Source organism: Bos indicus, chromosome 7 (assembly GCF_029378745.1).
Source record: "Bos indicus isolate NIAB-ARS_2022 breed Sahiwal x Tharparkar chromosome 7, NIAB-ARS_B.indTharparkar_mat_pri_1.0, whole genome shotgun sequence".
In the NCBI taxonomy this organism is placed as follows: Eukaryota; Metazoa; Chordata; class Mammalia; order Artiodactyla; family Bovidae; genus Bos; species Bos indicus.
This window is the reverse complement of record NC_091766.1, coordinates 52,614,817-52,621,116: the sequence shown is the minus strand read 5'-3', so window position 1 is coordinate 52,621,116 and position 6,300 is coordinate 52,614,817.

Here is a 6,300-nt window from a genome sequence, read left to right as displayed (position 1 = left end):
GATCAGCCGGTTTCGCGGCCCCGCCTGCCGGGGCGCCCCTCCCCCCGCGTGCGCTTCCGCTCAGTCCGCGTGCACCCTTCCCCATCCCACCACCCCCAGCTCTCGCAGCGTGGGCCTGACTCCCGGACCCCGGGGTCGGTTCAGCTGCTGGGATTAGTCGAGCGCAGGGACTAATCCTGGATGAGCCTCCATGTAAACCCGGATCGACCGCGGGTACGGCGCGGGTCGTGGGGGCTCCTTTATCCATTCCCTTACTCCCGCCTTCTCAGGGCTTGGACCCACCCCACGCCCCCTCGCTACAGTCGGAGACAAGTGGTTGGATCTGCTGTGCTGAAGATGTGGGGGAAAATGGGAGGGGGCAGAGTGAAGACACCACCAAGATCAGGTCTGATCAGTTGCGCTCAAGCAACCTGGCAGTGGGGTGGGGGGTGGACACCCTGAAAGGAAGAGCAGAGATCCCTCTGGCAGCCTCTGAATCCACAAAGGGTGAGATCAGCTTCCTGGCTCAGTGTGCAACCCTGTGCTCCCACCTTCCTCCAGTTACAGAATCTCCTACCCTCCCTCTACCAGTTAGGCCAGGGAGACCTGCACCTAACCTTGAGGCCTCACTTCCTGATCAGAGGAGGCACTGAGTCAGCAAGAGGGCCCCATGTCATCTCCACCTCTGAGTTGACCAGACAGTGAGGGGTGAGGCGCTCCTTCTGTTGAGGCCAAGCCCTGGAAATGATGTCAGGGTTAAGGGACTTGGATACTAGAATCCTGTCGTTGGTTGGTTCATTCATGCTACAGACATTTCAAGGTCTCTTTGGGAGAGGCAGACAGGTAAACAATGACCACATCATATGTTCAGCCCTGCCCTGAGCCGTAAATTCAGGCTGGAGAGCCAAAGGAGGTGCCTTTTCCAGCACCTTGCAGCAGGCTTCGTGGAAGAGGTTGGGACAGAGCTGAGTTTTGAAGGGCAGATGGGGAAAAGCCCATGAGGAAGGGGTCTGCCTCCCAGGCTATGGAGCTGTGTGTGCAAGGGCCTGAAGGTACAGCAGGAGAAGATGAAGTGGCTCAGGAGGGCCAGAGAGATTGGAAAGGACAGGGGCCAGAACTGACAGGGCCTGCTGGTCAACCTAAGGAGGGCAAGGGAGTCATTCAGGGATTCTAAGCCTCTAAAAGGAGAGATCAGATTTGTGTTCTTTACAGATTCTAAAACTGTCCTCTTGCCTTCTCTGCCCAGGTTTCTGGAGATGCCTGGGGTAGAGGTGGAGGCGTATACCCACAGATAGTGGGGAAGAGGAACCACAGCACAGTGTATGTTAGGAAATTCAGTCCCCACATCCTTCCATCATGCCTGGAATCAGATCTACATTAGAAATCTATCTGTAGCACTTCCTGTGGTATGAGCTTGGGCACGTGACTGAGCCTTGGCTTCTTCATCTGTAAAATGGAGCTAATAATGCTTACCATCACAGAGGATTATTTGGGGACTTCAATGAAATAATGTGTCCACTCTTGTATTTAACACATATTTAGCACCTACTGTGGGGCAGGCTCTGTGCCAGCTGCACTCATTTAGACAGGCCTGGTCCCTACTGTCTCTTAGAACTTCCATTCCAGTGGAGAAGACAGACAATAAACAAACAAATGAGATAATTATAGACTGTGTTAAAGTGCTGTGAAGGAAACAGTGGGACATGAAGGAGGATAACGAGGTAGGGAAGAGGAGGGGGCTGCCTTACTCTGTGTGGCCCAGGAAGCTTCTCTAAGGGAACCTTACGTTTCAGAGCTCAAAACAGAGTATTCCAGTACAGAAAATTGCAGCTGCCAACACCCCGAGGTGGGAGATGATAAGGAAGTAACCTGATTCATCTAAGATGCTAAGCTTTCTGTGGGCAGGAACTGAGGTCTCTCACTTCTTAGAACCTTCTGGATAAACATGGGGTGAAGTAAATGGAGGGGAATTTCCAGCTTGCTGGCCAACCTCCCCACCCCTATCCCCTAGAGTGTGTTGGGGTGGGGTGCTTTTGGCCTCTTAGCAGCCTGTCCATCTGCACAGCTTAATCTCTCCAGCTGTTCTATACAGGAAAGGTCTCTGCCCACTCCTGTTCCTTTCTGGGGTTCCCAATCCTCTCCTTGGACAGGAGGGGCAGTTTGGGCCCCTCCAGAATCTTTTGATCAAAGGCCTGGATTGAACATCATATAGTGTCTGACCTGCAGAGGCTGAAGGTCATTGGGGCCCTCTGGAGTCTCCCCCTCAGCCAGGGTCTCACTTCAGGGAGCCCTTGAGGAAAGCTTCCTCGCACATGGATATGTATCACACACAGCCACCCGTGCTGCAGAGTGCACACAGCTCCTCTCACCCGCTTACCATCCAGCTGCACATTGTGTCTCCATGGCAACCAGTAGGCCTGGTCCATGGATGTTAGAAATAAGTGCCAGAGGAAGACGAAAGAGAGAGAGAGGAGCAACATTATAAATAAAGAGACTCAGGAAGATAGCCTTCCAAGGAGGCCCCTCTTTCTCCTTGCATCTCCTACCAGGAAGACTTGAATGGACTCTCAGTGCCTGAGAATGGAGGGCCTCAAGGTGGGCACTAAGCAATGGGCTGACAGCTGTCTGGACACAGGTAACTGGGGGCCAGTGGCCAGTGAGGGAGGAGCAGGATCAGGAGAATCTGAGCAAGTCAGGAGTTTGGGGCACAGAATACTTGGTCTGAGTAAAAGGCAGATGAAGGGGGAGGGATGGGAGACTTGGGGGAGCTTCATTCCCTTCTCCCCAGCCTAATTGGCTGTTCAGGCTGAAACCACCTCTTAGTCACTTAGTCTAATTAGAATTGTTCGGAAGAAGACAGTGGGGGAGGGGAAGAGAAGCTGGGGTGTGAAGGGGGAAGGGTGGGAGGAGAGGGAGCCCCGTGGGATGGGGAGTGGAGCGGGAGTTCCTTCTATCACCTTCCATCCATTCTGTCACCATCCAGTGGATGGGCTGGGCTCTAACTGTCCAAGCTGTGGGTCATGCTAATCCCCCCACCCAGCTGTCACTCATGTTCCCTCACACACACCTGCTTTCTGCTTAGTGTCTGTCTCTTCCTCTAGCTCTTCCTCCTCCTCTGTCTCCTCACCTTCGTTTTCCCCTTTCCTCAGGGTCTCCCAATCTCTGGCCAACGTTTGCCATTAGGAGTGCTGACTGGGGCAGATCCACTTTAGAGTGGAGGAGGAGCAAAGGGATGGGATTATATTGAGAGCAGCCTCATCTTTTGGGAGTTAGAGGGAAGACAGCAGACACTACCCCAGTATGACTCCCCACACATGGACACACACACACACACATATGCAACTCTATTCCCACTTCCCACCCCTAACCAAGTCTCATCACCTTTCTGGAGCATGTGGAACTTGACCTCTGAAGTTGAACTGTCTGAATTGCCTTGGACAAGTAACTTAACCTCTCTGAGCATCAGTTTCTCTAGCTATTGAGATGGGGATAATAGATCCTAACTTTGGAGTGTAGATTTAAAAGGATAATGTATGTGAGCTGCTTAGAACAGTAAGTTGTAAGAGCTCAATGAACACAGCTCTTATCATCATCAGTCCCCAGCTCTTTTCCTTTCCTGGGGCCCTTTAGGAACCATAACGTGTGCATTTTCCTTTTCTTGTTCTTCTTCCCTCTTATTGTGGCCCCCAAATTACCTCTCAGCTCCTAGACTCAACCCCACTGCCTAGCTCTCTATCTGCGGGTGGCTGTCCCTGTTATGGGGTGGGGAGGGGATAGGGAATAGAAGGTTAGGCTTGATTCCTGCCCCCGCCCACGGGGCCAGGATGCGGGGTTCGGGACATACCCTCCTCCAGTCTGGAGACTGGTTTCCCCTCCTCTGCAGGACTCCAAGAAGAGGAAAAGGGACAGCCATAAATGATGTAGGGGAAGTGCACTTGCTGAAGGGGACAAGAAGGGATAAGCTGAGTCCAGAAGCCTAAATATTTCATGGGGCTGCAGCACTGGGAAGGGCAAAGTCCCCGAGCTGTGTTTGTGAACGTGCCCTGGACTCCACGTGGCTTGGAGCCGTTCCACATGCTCAGTGCCCACACCTCACGGGAAACTGCCCATAGTGAACCCTTTCCTGGCCAGGAACGTGTCTTGGTATGTGCATATTTTATTTCTTACAGCTGTGGTAGTTTGTTGAGGCTTGAGGCTAAACAAACTATTTTGACAAGGTCATGTTTTTCTTACCTGTATCTCAGTTTCCCCCTCTAGATGACCCAGGACTGATGCCCTTGCCATCAGGAGAGCTGCTGTTGGCAAAAGCTGGTGGGGCGGGGGCAGGGGCAGGGCTGGCAGGGAGGAGGTCTTTCTGATTTCCTGTCTCTGTCTGTCATGGTTGACTGAAGAGCAAGGTATCTATGAGAGCAGGTGGGGAATGGGTGGAGAGCAGCAGGATCTAGTAGCGCCCCTGTCTACTGCTTAAAGAGGAGCTGAGGGACAGCCTCTGCCAAATCTCTGCCTCCAGGTGGCCCCTGTCGGCTGCTCTCCATGATCCTTTTCTTGACTCCATATCTAAGAGGGGGATTAGAAGGTGCCCTTGTGATCTCTGTCACAGGTTCTCCTTTATCCTTTTCCTTGACCTTGCCCAATCTGTCATTATTTCATTTCTATGTTTACTTTTTCGATTTCGGTCTCTTCTCACTAGAATAAAAGCTTGCTCGCAGGAGGCAAAAATCTTGTTTAACTTATTTGTCAGACCTCAAAAATGTTTGCTGAAAGAACAAATGAATGAATGAATGGGAGGAAATCTGCTTGGGGTTTCTGCAGCCTGAGCAAGAAAAGGAGGCAGAGGGAGGGTGGTGAGAGGTGAACAGGGATATAGGTGAGAGGGTGTGGTGGAGAGGGGGAAGGACGTGTGGAAGGTGGGTGGGATGGGGATGAGAGGGAGACTGGGGAAGAGGGCTGTGAGGAGGGGGCTAGGGTGGAGGTAGATGGAGCTGGACCCATGAGGCATGGGCTTTGGGGGAAGGGATCCAGGCCTCCAGAGGGGCTAGAGGCAGGTACTTGGGCAGAAAGAGATCAAGTCTGGAATAGAAAGCTAAGGACAGGCTCTACCCTCAGCAAGGCTACACTTGGAATTCGGGTTTGGGGTCAGAGTTGGTGGAACACAGAAATCCACCAGGAATAGCTGAGCCATGGGAGTTTCCCAGGGCCTGCTGGTACCATCAGTGTCCCTCCAACTCACCCTCATCTGAAATCTGGGCCAGATGCCCAGTCTGAGAGCCCCTCCCTTTGCCCTTCTAAGCCCATAAACAGGAAATGCCCCAGGCTGGGCTGACCAGTGCCGCCCTCAGAGAAAGAGCCAGCAATCCTCCCAGGGCAGGAGAGAGGGAGGTACACAAAATCAGTAGGGGGTCCTGACTCTGATTACCCAAGCTTCAGAAGCCTCCATCTGCCCAAATCAAAGGTGACAGCAATATTAACTCTTAGCACTAAGCCCATAGAGGAACCTGGGCTTGAAGGAGGAATCCTTTCCCAGGGCTCTTCCTTAGCCCTGGGCCCCCTCCTGAGGCTGTGGCTTCCTAAGAAGGCAGGAAAGGGACAGGGGTGGTAGCCTGGGGTGGGGATGGGGAGACTCCCATCAGATAGATGGTGTCTCCCCCAGCATTGGTCAGAGTGGCTGTGGAGGGGGAAGCAGAAAAGATTGGAGGTGCTGTGCACCTGCAGTGGTTGTCATGGCAACCTGACTTGTATCCCAAGAGGGTGGCCTGGAACGCAAGGGTGGAAACACACACACACACACACACACACACACACACACACACGGCTTTGCAGAACTCTATCCCTGAGAGAGCCCTATCAGCTTCCCCGCTTCTGCTCTCTACTGCCCTGGGTGAGGCTGAGACCAGGGACTGAGCCCTGAGAAAAAGCTGTATTGGGGAGGGGCAGGGATGGGGAGGCCCTCCACAAGGCAGGGTGTGCTTCCCAAGGGTGTCAGTGTGGAGAGCGCATGGAGTGTCCCTGAGGTGGTGTCCCTGGTATATGTAGAGGATGTGTCTACAACTCACCCACTGCCAATCCTGCAGTCAGACCACACAGGAGAGGGATTTGGGAGGGAGATGATTATTAACAAAGACAACAGCAATCACAGTTAACCTTAATTGAGAGCTTATTAAATCCCAGTCCTGTGATTGTGGTGAGCGTTTTACAGGCAGTCTCATTTGATCCTCACAACAACTGTACAAGGTAGGAATTATTAGCCCCATTTACAGATGTGAAAACTGAGATTCTAAGAGGTGAAGTAACTTGCTGTAGGTCTAGGAACTGGAAAGAGAC